Raw genomic sequence first — 19,565 nt, forward strand, 5'->3', positions numbered from 1 at the left:
AGATCTGGTTCTTAGTTCTCTTCTGGCTCCAAAATCCTCTTTTCATATTTAGAGGGATATTTTCCAATATTAGTCTACATCTCAGGTAGCTTGTGCTACTTAATCATATAACCAAAATAAGCAGAAATCTCATTTAACTAAAGGTAAAAAGGGAAATATCGGCTTTTTTTTTTAACACCTTTATTGGAGTATAATTGCTTTACAATGTTGTGTGAGTTTCTACTGTATAACAAAGTAAATCAGCTATACGTATACATATATTCCCATATGCCCTCCCTCTTGCGTCTCCCTCCCACCCTCCCTATCCCGCCCCTCTAGGTGGTCACAAAGCACTGAGCTGATCTCCCTGTGCTATGTGGCTGCTTCCCCCTAGCTATTTTACGTTCCAAGCCACTCTCTCATTTCGTCCCAGCTTACCCTTCCCCCCCCCCCCCCGCAATGTCCTCAAGTCCATTGTCTACGTCTGCATCTTTATTCCTGTCCTGTCCCTGGGTTCATCAGAACTGTTTTTTTTTTTTAATTCCATATATATGTGTTAGCATATGGTATTTGTTTTTCTCTTTGTGGCTTACTTCATTCTGTATGACAGACTCTAAGTTAATCCACCTCACTACAAATAACTCAATTTCATTTCTTTTTATGGCTGAGTAATATTCCATTGAATATATGTGCCACATCTTCTTTAACCATTCGTCTGTCGATGGACACTTATGTTGCTTCCATGTCCTGGCTATTGTAAATAGAGCTGCAGTGAACATTGTGGTACATGACTCTTTTTAAATTATGGTTTTCTCAGGGTATATGCCCAGTAGTGAGATTGCTGGGTCATATGGTAGTTCTATTTTTAGTTATTTCAGGAACCTCCATACTGTTCTCCATAGTGGCTGTATCAATTTACATTCCCACCAGCAGTGCAAGAGGGTTCCCTTTTCTCCACACCTTCGCTAGCATTTATTGTTTGTAGACTTTTTGATGATGGCCATTCTGACTGGTGTGAGGTGATACCTCATTGCAGTTTTGATTTACATTTCTCTAATGATTTGTGATGTTGAGCATCCTTTCATGTGTTTTTTGGCAATCTGTATATCTTCTTTGGAGAAATGTCTATTTAGGTTTTCTGCCCATTTTTGGATTGGGTTGTTTGTTTTTTTGATATTGAGCTGCATGAGCTGCTTGTATATTTTGGAGATTAATCCTTTGTCAGTTGCTTCATTTGCAAATATTTTCTCCCATTCTGAGGGTTATCTTTTCGTCTTGTTTATGGTTTCCTTTGCTGTGCAAAAGCTTTTGTTTCATTAGGTCCCATTTGTTTATTTTTGTTTTTATTTCCCTTTCTCTAGGAGGTGGGTCAAAAAGATCTTGCTGTGATTTATGTCATAGAGTGTTCTGCCTATGTTTGCCTCTAAGAGTTGTATAGTGTCTGGCCTTACATTTAGGTCTTTAATCCATTTTGAGTTTATTTTTGTGTATGGAGTTAGGGAGTGTTCTAATTTCATTCTTTTACATGTAGCTGTCCAGTTTTCCCAGCACCATATTAAAGAGCCTGTCTTTTCTCCATTGTATTTTCTTGCCTCCTTTGTCATAGATTAGTTGACCATATGTGTGTGGGTTTATCTCTGGGCTTTCTATCCTGTTCCATTGACCTATATTTCTGTTTTTGTGCCAGGACCATACTGTATGGATTACTGTAGCTTTGTAGCAGAGTCTGAAGTCAGGGAGCCCGATTCCTCCAGCTCCGTTTTTCTTTCTCAAGATTGCTTTGGCTATTCAGGGTCTTTTGTGTTTCCATACAAATTGTGAATTTTTTTGTTCTAGTTCTGTGAAAAATGCCATTGGTAGTTTGATAGGGATTGCATTGAATCTGTAGATTGCTTTGGGTAGTAGAGTCATTTTCACAATGTTGATTCGTCCAATCCAGGAACATGGTATATCTCTCCATCTGTTTGTATTATCTTTAATTTCTTTCATCAGTGTCTTATAGTTTTCTGCATATAGGTCTTCTGTCTCCTTAGGTAGGTTTATTCCTAGGTATTTTATTCTTTTTGTTGCAATGGTAAATGAGAGTGTTTCCTTAATTTCTCTTTCAGATTTTTCATCATTCGTGTATAGGAATGAAAGAGATTTCTGTGCATTGATTTTGTATCCTGCTACTTTACCAAATTCATTGATTGGCTCTAGTAGTTTTCTGGTAGCATCTTTAGGATTCTTTATTTATAGTATCATGTCATCTGCAAACAGTGACAGTTTTACTTCTTTTCCAATTTGGATTCCTTTTATTTCTTTTTTTTAAAAATTAATTAATTAATTTTTGGCTGCAGTGGGTCATCATTGCTGTGCGTGGGCTCTTCTCTAATTGTGGCGAGTGGGGGCTACTCTTTGTTGTGGTGCGCTGGCTTCTCATTGCGGTGGCTTCTCTTGCTGTGGAGCATGAGCTCTAGGCGCGTGGGCTTCAGTAGTTGTGTCACATGGGCTCAGTATTTGTGTCTTGCAGGCTCTAGAGCACAGGCTCAGTAGTTGTGGCACATGGGCTTAGTTGCTCTGCGGCATGTGGGATCTTCCTGGACCACGGCTCGAACCTGTGTCCCTTGCTTTGTCAGGTGGATTCTTAACCACTGCGCCACCAGGGAAGCCCCTCCATTTATTTCTTTTTTGTCTCTGATTGCTGTGGCTAAAACTTCCAAAACTATATTGAACAATAGTGGTGAGAGTGGGCAACCTTGTCTTGTTCCTGATGAAACATCAGTTTTAAATGCTATTTAATTTATCATGGAAAGTAATGCATTTTTAATATGGAACACATTAAAAACTCATAAAGTGGTTTATTTATGAGATGGTTAGCCTCCCCCCCAATTACCCCATAAATACAGTTAAGTTCCATCAACTATTCAGCAAGTGCAATTATACAAATGCTGTGTTTCATTTTGCATCTTATTACAGTAGTTTTCCCTCCACACACACTGTATGCAAAGAGTAAGTGTGCAGAATTTTAGAATCTGAGGAGATATTGGGGACAATTCAGTACTCACCCCCAATTCCTCCATTAATTTTGCAAATAAGTTTTCTGAGGCCTGAAGAGGTTAAACAATCTGCTAATACTCACATAGATGGTTTGCTAAATTCTAGTTAAGAATTTAACCAAAGGCTTGATCTACCAGTTTACTCTTTCCACAACACGATTGTTCAAATCAACAAGGATTGACTGAGTACCAGTTATGCCCTGGGTAGTATGCAAATCACTGAGCTCAGAACAAGGAAAGACACGGTTCCTGTCTTCAAGCAACTCCAAGAGCAGTCTAGTAGGGGAAAGAGTCATGTCAAGCAGATAATTAGAGGCTGGCATGACACATGCAATGTTGCTGTTTAAAACATAGTCATAATGTGGTAGAACAAGTTGATGAATGCTCTCTTGAGAGTCAAGGATGACGCTGAAGAGTTGGTGATTCATGCACAGGGTTTTGTAGGATGAATAAAAGTTCAACAATTGGTCCAAGACAGGGGTGGGGGTAGCATTTGATGTGGAGGGAATAGTATATTTGAAGACCGAGAAGCGATGGTTATAAAACAAGTTTTGGAGACAGATCTGGATTGATTGCTGGTCCTAAGTCTTACTACAAAGATGACTTACACAATTTATTTATCCCTTCTGCCCATTCACTTTTTTCCTCAATAAAATGGAAAGAGCAATACCTATCCCATAAGGTTATGGAGAAAATGATATAATGTTACAACTATAAAGCACATAACACAGGAGGAACTCAGGAGCAGGCAGGTACTCTTCTCCATCCTGCTTCTCCTTCTCTTCCTCCTTGTGCTGGCCAACCTTCTGGGTGAGGTGAGTGCTAGAACAGGAGCTAAGAGGCAGGAAAGAAATAGATCATTGGAGGAACTGGCCATGGAAAACTGCTGAGGCGTTCCTAGGTAAGAAATAACAAGATCAAATTTACATCCTAAAAGGGTATTTTTGGAAGAATGGTGCATAGGCAACAGGTAGAAAGCTATTTTAATAATCTAGGTGCGAGGGCTTGAAGATATGAGTAAGGGTATGAATAGAAAGAAGAAAGCAGGGGTTGAGAGATTTGGGAGGTTCTGTGAGCGGAATGTATTCTGGTATAATTGTGTTCCCTGCATCCTGGTTTTCATTCCCACGTGTCTGGAAGGGAAATTGCTCACCGATCTAATTAGGCCCCGAGGTACCGCCACTGCCTCAGTAAGGAGGCGGTAGGGGAGTGCTCCACCGCCGCCGCTGCTCATGGCTCTCGTCTCTAAAGTGCTTCCACACAATCGCTTAACTCATCTACCTTCTCATTCACATGAAAAGAAACCTCAGAGAGAGCCTGCGCTATCAAATCTTTTCTCCCTTGTCTAACTTTAAAGCAACTCCTTAAACTACTGCATTCCTGAGGCAATTATCTTTTCACTGCAATTTAGTAACTTGGAGTAACCTCAAATACATTACTTTTAAGCAGCTCAGGACTTCCTTCTAAGGCAGGCCTGTGTCTCCTCTTTAACAGGAATTGAGGGCCTGGTGTGGGCAGGCTGGCTCCCGGGGAGCTCTCATCAAATGCCTGGAATCACCTGTATTACCTCCATCACCTCCAAAATCAACGTTCTACTTCCTGTAAAAAAAAAACCCTGTGACCTTAACTACCTGTTTGTCTTTCCTGTCTCATGTTACTATTAACGGCCCTTTTATTGATGCCCAAACTGAAATATAGAGTCATTAGTTTACACACACTCACTTTACCCGCCGGCCTCAGAGGACTGATACCAAGAAAAAGATTGTTGTTATCTGACTGCCAAACTCCTAACACGGGTGTGCCGGGCTCCTGTCAGAGGGATGTTCTTTTCCCCTATAACTTCATTTCATGCTGATTTGAGATCTAACTAGTATTTCACTTTTGTCTTATTTTCTTTTTGAATATAGCCATCTATGTACATTTTGAAAAATGTTTTTAATTCTACCCACACATGGGTTTCTTCATAATCTCTGAAGGCTAGTCCACATAAGCAAAGCACTGTGGCTTCACACTTTTCATAAAATGGTTGATCTTTGAATTAAATACCTACAAAATATCTATGTATGTGAGAACAGATAAAAATGGGTGAAGAATTATTGGCAAGCTATTTCTACTTTTATCTGTAAAAATAACTGCTTTGACTATCCATATTAAAAAGACATTACTAACAATTTACTCACGATGACACGTATGAATTTTTTGATTTAGGTATGAAAGCATCCTGAGAACTCACAAAACCTCAGAACAAACATTAGAACAGTGCGCTTGGGATACCTGATTTTCAGCATTGGGCACATAAAAGAAGACTTTGGAAAACTCACATCTGAAGTGCTTTCATCACTTGAAATCATAACATGGTTTACTAAACATTGCTTGAGGCCAAATTGAATGGATTATATATTTAGGATATATTTATACTGGATGCTTTAAAGAAAAAAAGAGCATAGGGTAGCAATATACTATCACTGTTTATTTTTGTGCAATATGTAAATCTGGTATTTCTTCCAATTTTAGGTCTATCAATTATGCAACAATCAGCTAATAATTTTGACCACCTGCTACATGCAACATTATGCTAGACGCTAATAAGGCTAACTAGCTCTCAAAACAAAACTTCCCATCAGCTGCCTTCAATCATCTCCCTCCTGACCATCTTGCCAGGACTGTTGTCTTATTTCATTATATGTTCAGCTGAGTCTGCAGCAATTCAGAGTCAGGTTGAAGAGAATCACAGATGTTATTAACACATGGAGTCTTTTACTTGAAAAAGGATAAGGTGGCCACTAACATCCCTTGTAGACATGTGGTGTTGGAAATTTCTTCAGATCATTTTTGTTGGTGACTCAAAGTGAAGCTATTTGCCAGGCAGCATCCTGGCATCCTTGGGTTAAAAAAAAACACAGCTTGACCTTGGAACAGCGTGGGAGTCTGCCTACTGTGTTGGCTCCAAATGAATAAAACAACTCTTCATCTCCTTCATTTGATTAGCTGCTTCAAGCTTAAACCAAAGGAAACTAGAATCCCCACTGACACTGTTTTAAGACAGAAATAAGATCAGAAAAACAAGGGAAAGCATTTTACAAAGTCAGTTATGGGATTCACAAAACTTTGGTGCTCTGAAGTTAGTAACTCATTGCAGAAGAATTAGGTAGTTTAGAAAACTGCTTTTAATACTTAAATTTAAATGTGGTGGAGTCAGTAGTGTTTGAGAACAGAACTCATACTGTGCTATCCGATATGGTAGCCACTAGTCACATGTGGCTGTATAAGTTAGTTAATTGACATTAAATTCAATTAAAATTAAAATTAAAATTCAGTTCCTCAGGTAGCATTAGCCACAGTCAAGTGCTTAACATTCACATGAGTATAATGGCTACTGTACTGGATAGTGAAGATACAGAACATCTCCATCATCCAATAGAATAGCCCTGCATTAAAATAGCAACTCAAGGCAGGAATCTCAGACTCAAACTCCGTAAGGTTGTCTTTGCTTTTATGAATTTTTTTACAGGTTTTCAAATGAACTATGTTATTAAAAAATTTTTACATAGTCCCCTACCTTGAGCCAAGCCAAGTAGTGGGGACTCTGGTTAACCATCATGTCAACCTCATGGTGAAAGTATAGGAATAATGATCATTAAGTATCAAATTACTACCTGGCAGTAAGGTTGATTTAGTAACTTGTAAATAAAACTCTTTTACGGAGAAGATGTCAGAATGTGCCTCACCAAAAAGCATTTATGCTACTCTACATGTTCAGCTATTTTTCAAGTCAATGAGAAGTATTATTTGGCCTTGGTGATCAAATTACCACAGTGAACAGATTCCTGGTACCAGCTGAACCCTAAAATTAGGGAAAGAAAAATATGAATTTTGTCTTTATTCTTGTCAGTTCAAATCCAGCCATAACTTTTTGCTGGGTGTAGACATTTACATGAAGAAGTACTTTTTTTTTTTTTTTTTTAGAAACTATCTGCTTGGTGTTTTTATTTTTACTTTTTTTAAACATCTTTATTGGAGTATAATTGCTTTACATTGTTGTGTTAGTTGCTGCCGTATAACCAAGTGAATCAGCTATACATACACATATATCCCCATATCCCCTCCCTCTTGTGTCTCCCTCCCACCCTCCTTATCCCACCCTTCTAGGTGGTCACAAAGCACCGAGCTGATCTCCCTGTGTCTTTATTCCTGTCCAGCTCCTAGGTTCTTCAGAACCAATTTTTTTTTTTTTAGATTCCATATATATGTGTTAGCATATGGTATTTGTTTTTCCCTTTCTGACTTACTTCGCTCTGTATGACAGACTCTAGGTCCATCCACCTCACTACAAATAACTCAATTTCATTTCTTTTTATGGCTGAGTAATATTCTATTGTATATATGTGCCACATCTTCTTTATCAGTTCATCTGTTGATGGACACTTAGGTTGCTTCCATGTCCTGGTTATTGTAAATAGTGCTCCAATGAACAATGTGGTACATGACTCTTTGAATTTTGGTTTTCTCCAGGTATATGCCCAGTAGTGGGATTGTTTAGTTTTTTAAGGAACCTCCACACTGTTCTCCATTGTGGCTGTATCAATTTACATTCCTACCAACAGTGCAAGAGGGTTCCCTTTTCTCCACACCCTCTCTAGCATTTATTGTGTGTAGACTTTTTGATGATGGCCATTTGACTGGTGTGAGGTGATACTTTGTAGTTTTGATTTGCATTTCTCTAATGATTAGTGAAGTTGAGCATCCTTTCATGTGTTTGTTGGCAATCTGTATATCTTCTTTGGAGAAATGTCTATTTAGGTCTTCTACCCATTTTTGGATTGTGTTGTTTGTTTTTTTGATATTGAGCTGCATGAGCTGCTTGTATATTTTGGAGATTAATCCTCTGTCAGTTGCTTCATTTGCAAATATTTTCTCCCATTCTGCCTATGTTTGCCTCTAAGAGTTTTATAGTGTCTGGCCTTACATTTAGGTCTTTAATCCATTTTGAGTTTATTTTTGTGTATGGAGTTAGGGAGTGTTCTAATTTCATTCTTTTACATATAGCTGTCCAGTTTTCCCAGCACCATATTAAAGAGCCTGTCTTTTCTCCATTGTATTTTCTTGCCTCCTTTGTCATAGATTAGTTGACCATATGTGTGTGGGTTTATCTCTGGGCTTTCTATCCTGTTCCATTGACCTATATTTCTGTTTTTGTGCCAGGACCATACTGTATGGATTACTGTAGCTTTGTAGCAGAGTCTGAAGTCAGGGAGCCCGATTCCTCCAGCTCCGTTTTTCTTTCTCAAGATTGCTTTGGCTCTTCAGGGTCTTTTGTGTTTCCATACAAATTGTGAATTTTTTTGTTCTAGTTCTGTGAAAAATGCCATTGGTAGTTTGATAGGGATTGCATTGAATCTGTAGATTGCTTTGGGGAGTATAATCATTTTCACAATTGATTCTTCCAATCCAGGAACATGGTATATCTCTCCATCTGTTTGTATTATCTTTAATTTCTTTCATCAGTGTCTTATAGTTTTCTGCATATAGGTCTTTTGTCTCCTTAGGTAGGTTTATTCCTAGGTATTTTATTCTTTTTGTTGCAATGGTAAATGGGAGTGTTTCCTTAATTTCTCTTTCAGATTTTTCATCATTCGTGTATAGGAATGCAAGAGATTTCTCTGCATTATTTTGTATCCTGCTATTTTACCAAATTCATTGATTGGCTCTAGTAGTTTTCTGGTAGCATCTTTAGGATTCTTTATTTATAGTATCATGTCATCTGCAGACAGTGACAGTTTTACTTCTTCTTTTCCTATTTAGATTCCTTTTATTTCTTTTTTGTCTCTGACTGCTGTGGCTAAAACTTCCAAAACTATGTTGAATAATAGTGGTGAGAGTGGACAATCTTGTCTTGTTCCTGATCCTAATGGAAATGGTTTCAGATTTTCACCATTGAGAACGATGTTGGCTGTGGGTTTGTCATATATGGCCTTTATTATGTTGAGGTAAGTTCCCTCTATGCCTACTTTCTGGAGGATTTTTATCATAAATGGGTGTTGATTTTTTAATTTTTTTTTTTGCGGTACGCGGGCCTCTCACTGTTGTGGCCTTTTCCGTTGCGGAGCACAGGCTCTGGACGCGCAGGCTCAACGGCCATGGCTCACAGGCCCAGCCCCTCCACGGCATGTGGGTTCTTCCCAGACCGGGGCACCAACCTGTGTTCCCTGCATCGGCAGGCGAACTCTCAACCACTGCGCCACCAGGGAAGCCCCAATGAGTGTTGATTTTGTTGAAAGCTTTTTCTGCATCTATTGACATGATCATACGGTTTTTCTCCTTCTTTTGGTTAATATGGTTTATCACATTGATTGATTTGCATATACTGAAAAATCCTTGCATTCCTGGGATAAACCCCACTTGATCATGGTGTTTGATCCTTTTAATGTGCTGCTGAATTCTGTTTGCTAGTATTTTATTGAGGATTTTTGCATCTACGTTCATCAGTGATATTGGCCTGAGTTTTCTTTTTTTGTAACATCTTTGTCTGGTTTTGGTATCAGGGTGATGATGGCCTCATAGAATAAGTTTGGGAGTGTTCCTCCCTCTGCTGTATTTTGGAAGAGCTTGAGAAGGAGAGGTGTTAGCTCTTCTCTAAATGTTGGATAGAATTCGCCTGTGAATCTGTCTGATCCTGGGCTTTTGTTTGTTGGAAGATTTTTAATCATAGTTTCAATTTTAGTGCTTGTGATTGGTCTGTTTATATTTTTTATTGCTTCCTGGTTCAGTCACGGAAGATTGTGCTTTTCTAAGAATTTGTCCATTTCTTCCAGGTTTTCCATTTTATTGGCATATAGTTGCTTGTAGTAATCTCTTGTGATCCTTTGTATTTCTGCAGTGTCAGTTGTTACTTCTCCTTTTTCATTTCTAATCCTGTTGGTTTGAGTCTTCTCCCATTTTTTCTTGATGAGTCTGGCTAATGGTTTGTCAATTTTGTTTATCTTCTCAAAGAACCAGCTTTTAGTTTTATTGATCTTTGCTAGCGTTTTCTTCATTCCTTTTTCATTTATTTCTGATCTGATCTTTATGACTTCTTTCCTTCTGCTAACTTTGGTTTTTTTTAGTTTTTCTTTCTCTAATTGCTTTAGGTGTAAAGTTAGGTTGTTTATTTGAGATTTTCTTGTTTCTTGAGGTAGGATTGTATTACTATAAACTTCCCTCTTAGAACTGCTTTTGCTGCATCCCATAAGTTTTGTGTCGTCATGTTTTCATCGTCATTTGTTTCTAGTTAATATTTCATTTCCTCTTTGATTTCTTCAGTGATGTCTTGATTATTTAGTAGAGTATCGTTTAGCCTCCATGTTTTTGTATTTTTTACAGTTTTATTCCTGTAATGGATATCTAGTCTCATAGTGTTGTGGTCCGAAAAGATACTTGATACAATTTCAATTTTGTTAAATTTACCAAGGATTGATTTGTGACCCAAGATATTATCTATCCTGGAGAATGTTCCATGAGCACTTGAGAAGAAAGTGTATTCTGTTGTTTTTGGTTGGAATGTCCTATAAATATCAGTTAAGTTCATCTTTTTTAATGTATCATTTAAAGCTTGTGGTTCCTTATTTATTTTCATTTTGGTTGACCTGTCTTGGTGAAAGTGGGGTGTTAAAGTCCCCTACTATGATTGTGTTACTGTCGATTTCCCATTTTATGGCTGTTAGCATTTGCCTTATGTAATGAGGTGCTCCTATGTTCGGTGCAGAAATATTTACAATTGTCACATCTTCTTCTTGGATTGATCCCTTGATCATTATGTAGTGTCCTTCTTTGTCTCTTGTAATAGTCTTTATTTTAAAGTCTATTTTGTCTGATATGAGAATTTCTGCTCCAACTTTCTTTTTATTTCCATTTGCATGGGATATCTTTTTCCATCCCCTTACTTTCAGTCTGTATGTGTCTCTAGGTCTGAAGTTGGTCTCTTGTAGACAGCATATATATGGGTCTTGTTTTTGTATCTATTCAGCCTGTCTGTGTCTTTTGGTTAGACCATTTAATCCATTTACATTTAAGGTAATTATCGATATGTATGTTCCTATGACCATTTTCTTAATTGTTTTGGGTTTGTTATTGTAGGTCTTTCCTTCTCTTGTGTTTCTTGCCTAGAAAAGTTACTTTAGCATTTGTTGTAAAGCTGGTTTGGTGGTGCTGAATTCTCTTAGCTTTTGCTTGTCTGTAAATGTTTTAACTTCTCCGCCGAATATGAATGAGATCCTTGCTGGCTAGAGTAATCTTGGTTGTAGATTTTTCCCTTTCATCACTTTAAATATGTGCTGCCACTCCTTCTGGCTTGCAGAGTTTCTGCTGAAAGATCAGCTGTTAACCTTATGGGGATTCCCTTGTATGTTATTTGTTGCTTTTCCCTTGCTGCTTTTAATATTTTTTCTTTGTATTTAATTTTTGATAGTTTAATTAATATGTGCCTTTCGTGTTTCTCCTTTGATTTATCCTGTATGGGACTCTCTGTGCTTCCTGGACTTGATTGACTATTTCCTTTCCCATATTAGGGAAGTTTTCAATAGTCTCTTCAAATATTTTCTCAGTCCCTTTCTTTTTCTCTTCTTCGTCCGGGACCCCTGTAATTTGAATGTTAGTGCATTTACTATTGTTCCAGAGGTCTCTGAGACTGTCCTCAATTCTTTTCATTCTTTTGTCTTTATTCTGCTCTGCAGTAGGTATTTCCACTATTTCATCTTCCAGGTCACTTATCTGTTTTTCTGCCTCAGTTATTCTGCTATTGATTCCTTCTAGAGAATTTTAAATTTTGTTTATTGTGTTGTTCCTCATTGTTTGTTTGCTCTGTAGTTCTTCTAGGTCCTCGTTAAATGTTTCTTGTATTTTCTCCATTCTAGTTCTAAGATTTTGATTCATCTTTACTATCATTACTCTGAAATCTTTTTGAGGTAGACTGCCTATTTCCTCTTCATTTGTTTGGTCTGGTGGGTTTTTACCTTTCTCCTTCATCTGCTGTGTGTTTCTCTGTCTTCTCATTTTGCTTAACTTACTGTGTTTGGCGTTTCCTTTTCACAGGCTGCAAGTTTGTAGTTCCCGGTGTGTTTGTTGTCTGCCCCCAGTGGGTAAGGTTGGTTCAGTGAGTTGTGTAGGCTTCCTGGTAGAGGGGACTGGTGCCTCTGTTTTGGTGGATGAGGCTGGATGTTGTCTTTTTGGTGGGCAGGACTCTGGCCAGTGATGTGTTTTGGGGTGTCTGTGGACTTATTATGATTTTAGGCAGCCTCTCTGCTAATGGGTGGGGTTGTGTTCCTGTCTTGCTAGTTGTTTGGTATGGGGTTTCCAGCACTGGAGCTTGCTCGTCATTGAGTGGAGCTGGGTCTTAGTGTTGAGATGGAGGTCTCTGGGAGAGGTGTTGCCGGTTGATATTACGTGTGGCCAGCAGTTCTATGGTGGTCCAGTGTCCTGAGCTCGGCTCTTCCACCTCAGAGGCTCAGGCCTAACACCTGGCAGGAGCACCAAGATGCTGTCAGCCACACGGCAAAAATTGTGCACTCATTCAACAATTCTTGCTAGTCTTTGGTCGTTCTGGCAATGGCTATCTGAAGCACCATTGACGTACCCTTGGTCCTGGCTGTGGACCTTGCAGTGTCTCGTAAACTGGCTCTCATCCTTCAGCGTGGTCTGGGAGCCCCTGAAGAACCCAGAGTTATACCCAAGGATGAGAGTGCCTTTGTAGAAGTCCAGGAATCCGGTAGAGTAGTTCCAGCATAATAGGCATATGGCCCTTCAACTGTGGCTGGCAGCATAGCTTCCTGAAGTTCGTGCCTCCAGCTAGCTGGCCTGCTTGGTGTTTTTAATAAGAGGCAAAAAGAAATGGCCTCTTAGAAAACACTTTGGGCTTTTGTCTCCTCTTTTCCCTTGATAGCTAGAACAGCCATCAGCAGCTGCTGCTGGGAACCTGAAGGATTAGGCTGAGGAATGAGGGCCTGCTGGCTGCTGGCAGTGCCTGGTGGAGGAAAGAACCCTGAGAAACTTTCCCCATGGTCCATGCTCCCTGCTCCTGGTCAGCCAGCTGTCCTGAGGCCAGAGCCACAGGTCACACTCTTGTGAGCTGTGCTCAGACCCCTCATCTCCTGAAGAAGTACTTTTAATTAAACTTTATCTTGTTATTTTATTACCCTTTTCCATCAGTGACGAACTTTGTACAGAATTATAAATCAAGGCCAAACGTCGCATGGATGCCACAGTACAAAGATTCATTTAGTGTGCATACAACCTTGTGATCTACAACGTGATTCATCACTTGTTATCCTGTCTTCCCACTGAGGGATTGGATGTTGCACACTAATATACAAAAGTCAATGCTGGGCGTCTAGATTACAACGTCTTGCATATTATCCTTCTCAGTTCTAACTGATTCTTAACCCACTGGCTTCAGGGAAGGCTGCCTTTTAGAATCAATTACCTAAATATGGTGAACTAATCTGGGAAAGTAGTGAAATATGAAATATGGATTGCCCTATCTCCCCTTTGTCTGTTGGCAATTTGCCCAACACTACAGTTTAGATGTGACCAGATAAGAAAGACAGGAAAGTGCGTTCACATATGGTGTCCCATTCGATCCTCACAACATTCTGTATATGAGCATACGAGCAGGGAAGGTTTTGGTGTCACAAATGAGGCAGCTCTCTTAAGAAGAATTGATCATTTTCCACCTGTGTTCCTCCCTACATGCCTCTGTTTGTAATTATTTGTATACATGACCATCTCTCTCACCAGATCTGAAGGTATCTGGAGTGGGGACCATGTTCATATCCATCTTGTTTTCTGGGCATCTAGCATGATGCCTGGTGTATGAGTTGTTCATTTGCTCAGAAGAAGAAAGGTGAATGTAACACAAAAGATATGTAAAGGAATTGGGATTTTTTTTTTAAGGGAGAAAAACATTATGCTGGGTTTTGTTGCTCAGGGTGTTTGCTCTACCCAAGTCCAGGAAGGTGCTGTTTAGCATGACCTGGGTCACACAGTAAGTACCCAGTGACATAGTTGGATCTAGGACTCAGGTCTCCTTTCACAGGACATTTCCCACTAAAACTTCCTGTTTTTTTTATACCATTGAATCTTTATTTTAAGACATTCCATCTCTTTTTGTAGCTAGTCCAGCAAAAGGGAGAGTGAATTGTACCTGCATGTGGAATAAAAATAGATTACACATGCTTAAGTAGGAAGAATTGAAAAACTTTGCTGCTGATTATACTTTTGTTCCTGGGGATGTTGTCTAAAACCCTTTTGATGTGAAAGGAGATCGTGATGACAGCTAACATGTGACTAAAGTATTATACTGTAAGCTGGGCTGTGATTAGTAGACGGATGGGTTAGCTGGTCACTGGTGCACACAGATGTGTGATATTGTGTGTGGTCAGTGCACCAAAGGTCTCAGCCTGAAGATTCAAGAGAAGGGGGAGACAGAGCTTAGATGAGCAGAATAGATGGAACTGAGGAGGTAGCGGTCCCCACAATCAGCAGGACTTTGTGTTTCTCATGAGTTCATGCTCCTAACTAACAAAATACAGCACAAAGTTGGCTCTGTTAACAAACATCATAACTCCTCTACAGATTTATGTTGCATTCAGTTTTCCTCTTCTGAGCAGTTGTTTTGGTATATTTAATGTTTTCACTTATGTTTAACATTCTTTTTGTTTTTTGGACAGGAAAGTAGGATTTGTTGGGGGGTGTGAGTAAGGTGGGAACAGCCCTGAGATTCTTATGAGTGCAGGGCCTACCATTTGTCCAAGGGGCCACTATTAGGAATGTATTTGATCCCTCAGTCATCTGGGATGAGCCCCTTTTCTGCCACCATCTCCTCAAATTCTCTTGCATTAAACTTAGTAAATCCCCACTTCTTGGAGATGTGGCTCTTCTGGCAGCCAGGGAATTTGAACTTGGCCCTGAGTAGGGCCTCAATCATATGCTCCTTGTTCTGCAGCTTGATTTGGATGGACATGATGACTTGGCTGAAGTGGACCCTGGCCACTATGCTCTAGGGCTTTCCAAAGGTACCCCACATAGATGTCTGGAGCCTAGTTTGGGGACAGCATGAGGTCAGGCATGAATGTCCACTGGAAAGGCTTGTCTCCAAGGTCCCTTAGGACAACCCACATGAGCGAAAGGCTGCATACACTACCAAGGAGGCTGCTGTTTGTGGCCATTGCCCATGGGGCTCCCATGGGGAAAAGAGCATGGTTGGCTTAACTGGCTGCAGAGTAACATTACTTTTATATTTATGGTTTACTTCCTTTTGTACTTCTGATCACTCCTTGTTTCAGTTTTCAAATGCAAATAATCAGTTCCCATTTTTGAATACCATTTCAAATCTTGTTGAATTGGGGACTTGTTTACTGTGTTCTTACATGCCCTTTCCTCCCCTCTGGATCACAGAGTGATTCCTTGAAGGGTAGTGAGGGATTTCTAGGTTGTACAAAAGAAAGCCTATTGTGATGTTGGGAACTGAGGTGTGGGAATTGCCCGGCTTCTGGCTGGAGTTTACCTCCCTCCCTCATTTCTTCCCATATGCAGATGTTCAGTGACATGCGTTATTATAAGAGAAAGGGAAATGGCCTTACTGAAATAGAGGTAATGGGCCAAGATAAATTGTAGAAGTCATGAGAAAGTGTAATATGGCAAATAACATGCTGGGCTTGACTTTTAAGTGTAGTATGAGAATCATTCTCAGTGTTATGCTATGGGAAAAAATAGAAATGAGGTGGCACATTAGTTCCTGCCTTGTGGTCCTGTGGCCTGTGGAGGCCACACTCAGGTTCTAGTACAGACAAAGGCCCTGGAGGTTTTAGCCATCCACAGGCAAAGCGAGCAAAGGATGCATTTGAAAACAAATAGTAATGTAATGTAGGGACCTGTAAAGAAATGGTGTGGTAGAACTAGAGGGATAGTAACAGAGTAAGACTGCAAAGTAACAGGTAACCCCCAAAGAAATAATGTCAATATATTATTTTTATCATTGCACTAGGAAAATTTTAAATTATGTGTATATAAGTAGGCAATAACATGGGATATTTTAAAACTGCTAATTAATGAAATTCAGTGAGATCTCTGTACTACTTACGTAGTTTTAAATCTGTTACAAGGCTTTCAGATCTTATCTGTTAGCTGTTTGCACAAAGTTTCTTTGCTTTTGTGGTACCTGCACTATTGTGCAGACAACCTTTCCAACTAAATGAATAGTTGAAATTGGTAGACAATGTGTTCAGTGAATAAACTGGTCGATAATTTTTTTTTTTTTTTTTTTTTTTTTTTTTTTTTTTTTTTGCGGTACGCGGGCCTCTCACTGTTGTGGCCTCTCCCGTTGCGGAGCAACAGGCTCCGGATGCGCAGCCTCAGCGGCCGTGGCTCACGGGCCCAGCCGCTCCGCGGCATGTGGTATCCTCCCGGACCGGGGCACGAACCCGTGTCCCCTGCATCGGCAGGCGGACTCTCAACCACTGCACCACCAGGGAAGCCCTGGTCGATAATTTTTATGACAACATCTTTATTCCATACAGTCTTCTCTCTTCCAAACAAAGTCCTTCTAGAAGATTGGGCTTTTTGAGTAACTTCTTATAAAGATTTTTAAGGATTTTTATGAACCAGTTTATGTTTGAAGTGGTTTAGTTTGGCAGAACATTTGGGAGTCATCAGGACAGACACTGCTTGGCTGTGCTGGGCTGTGCCTGCAGGGCAGCATGACTAGTATTGCCCCAGGCAGTCTAGGACCCTACTTTGACCCCAAGAGAGCAAAGAGTCCTTGGGACCCAAGGGATGTGCCCATCCAGTTGCTCCCCTTTCTGGACCATCTTACCTGCATACCCAGAATTCCCTGCCTGAAGGGCCTGTACAGCCTCTTCTATGGATCTCTTCCCTGGATAGTGTGGATGTACGGGCTGGGATGTCCATGTGGGCTGGGATGTCTGCAGCGGGTGGCATATGAGGTTTTTTACAGGGACCAAAGGAGTAGGGGATGGAAAAGTAGGGAGCTTTCAACAAAGATTAGGCACAAGCTTGTCCCTGACTTATACCTACTAAAAGGCAGTGGCAATGTAATCATTGTTACAATCAAATCACTTCTGCAAATTTCTGAAATGCCTTCTAGGAAGTAATAGTACTACTGTTCTAAGTGAGAAGGTTGGCATTCTTTTCTAACAGATAAACTTCCTCTGAAAATGACATCAAACAAACCCCAGGGATGTTTTGTACTATGACAACATAGTACAAAACAGAATAAAAGTGTCTAACTTTCAAAGGCGCTTACTTTGAAGAAAAACTCATTGAAATGTGTAAGATCTGGTATGTTTGATAAAAACAAACAGCCAGTTTTAAACCAAATAGCTTTTTGACCAAAAGGAAAAAAAGTCAGCGCAGATTGGGATTATTTATGAAATTTTTATCATGTTAAGTGGTGTGGTACGATATATTCAGCCAAGAGTCAGGAAAACTGTACTCTGGTTCCAGTCCAAGGTTTTTGCACAAGCCATGTTCTCTCAGTCAGATATGTGACATAACATAATCATCAAATCAAAGATACCATCAGTTGTAAGATGCAGTGTTAATTTGTGTACCATTAAGAAAGAGACCCATTGCCTATGATAATTTTGACTATTGACTGTAAGAAGCATTCTAATTGAGATGTAAAAATATTAAAAAGTATATCTTAAATCTCTAATATACAATAAATCTTACTCATCTAAACATTCCTTCATCTGTCATTTCTTTTCCAGTAGGAATAAGGCAAAGAATGAGTGTTCTATGAAACACTTTTATACTATATCATATAAAACAATTTTACATGACTAATTATCATGCTACATTGTTAAATTGATTTTTATACACTTAAATCTTTATATTATCCATTTGTATCTAATAGTAGCCCAAGACATAAATAAGCCCTTAAAGCAACATTTTGTAAAGAGTGATACTTCCCTAGTGAGCTCACTTTCAGAGTCAGAATCTTAAGTTCACCAGACAAGTGACAAATAAGGGTCATTCAGCCCCAATATCTTCATCTAGAGATGTTGCACTGGGACCTTAGGAAGATGAAAAAAGAATGAGTTGAAAATACTTGGACCTACTCTGTATAATCGAAACCATATGCAGTGATTTTAAGCCTCATTATATACAACAAACAATGATGTTCTGTCCCTCTTCAAGAAGGAACTGGCAAAACCCCTTAGAGAACAGTTTCTATTCTTGTTCTGTTTGAATTTTGCTTCTTGAGCTGTTCTTGCCACATGGGATATTTGGCTATTTCTAAATGGCCTTTGCTTTTAGTCTTGTTCAAAGTTTGTTTTAAGCACAATATCCTAATCAACCTCATTTCCAAAGAGGCCCCTTTTCCCTTGACTGCTGCAGGCTGCTTATCCCGAGAACGGCTTCTCTCTGGGCTCACAAGGTCCCAGCTTTCTGTTTCTCTTGGATCTGAGCACACTGTGTTTTCTGATCAGCTAAGTCTCTTATCCAAACTGGGGTAAAGAGAGGAATTCCACATACTGCTCTCTGGGGGTGAACTGAACAAAACATGCCTGCGAGGACACTTCCTGAGGCATGATTCAAAGGTTATTGCACACTATCTGCTCAGAGTTTCTATGCTTACCCAATTATGTTGTCCTTACCTTTGTGTGATCTACCTGAGGAAAAAAAAATTATCATTGGTTAAATATGTTGTTTAGGGCCATTTCTATCAAATCTGAGCATCAGATCAGTCAGAAACTTAACACACACAAACATATACACACACTTAAATCAGTTGCCACTTATATCATTTTGATCTACGATACCCTTTCCAGAAACATCATTGTAAGAGTAAGAATGGTCTATATTGGTTTCCATAAATGTCATTGAATCATAGCTTTCCTGAGGAATCCTAATACATATGTCTATATTTTAGATATAAATTTCTCCCCAGTGGTCCTTTGGCTATGGAGAAATTAGCACAGGCTATATAAAGCAGAGTGCTTGAAAGAGTCTCCTTGAGGGAAATGGGATAGCAAGAAGGGAAGAGATTTGTACTTTTCATTTAGTGGCAATACTTATTTTATGCAATTTTATATCATTAGGCCCATTAAAGGACAAGAATGTGAAATATGTCCTCCCTGAAGACAGTTCTTTGTGTTTGCATAACATTTTCCACTTTGAATAAACCAATCACAAGGAAGAGTCCAGTGTGTATGTACTCCAGTGCTCTGAGCACTTATTTCAAGGGCTCTCCATTCCCCACCACCACCCCACTCCCCAGAGAGCTGAAAATGTGCAGAGCCTGCAATCTTTAAGTGCATAACCAATTGTTCTCTTTGGACAGTCTGTTTCTGAAAATTCCCTTTGAAATCAATGACAAAAAAGCCCAGCCTACGGTGGATTCCATCTTGTAAGCTTCCCTCACAAACCACAGACCCTAATCTTTGTGTTTATTCAATTGGACCAAGTCGCCAGAGATTTGGGGCAGTAGAATGTATTTGAGAATGTGAGTGTGTGCCAGGCAAGGAGGTTCTTTAATAAGAAATGTTATCACAA

At 39.5% G+C, this 19,565-nt stretch overlaps 1 protein-coding gene and 1 non-coding gene across 3 annotated transcripts in view; one reads left to right on the plus strand and one right to left on the minus strand.

The window, feature by feature from the left end:
• Positions 1–19,565, plus strand: part of KCNAB1 (potassium voltage-gated channel subfamily A regulatory beta subunit 1) — a 396,177-nt gene that overhangs the window by 16,762 nt on the left and 359,850 nt on the right. The gene's annotated exons all lie outside the window — the stretch shown is intronic.
• LOC117312249 (small nucleolar RNA SNORA70) lies at positions 15,133–15,267 on the minus strand. The gene has a single exon (XR_004526507.1). It is a non-coding gene; the product is annotated as a small nucleolar RNA SNORA70 (small nucleolar RNA).

Source organism: Tursiops truncatus, chromosome 4 (assembly GCF_011762595.2).
Source record: "Tursiops truncatus isolate mTurTru1 chromosome 4, mTurTru1.mat.Y, whole genome shotgun sequence".
Taxonomy (NCBI): Eukaryota; Metazoa; Chordata; class Mammalia; order Artiodactyla; family Delphinidae; genus Tursiops; species Tursiops truncatus.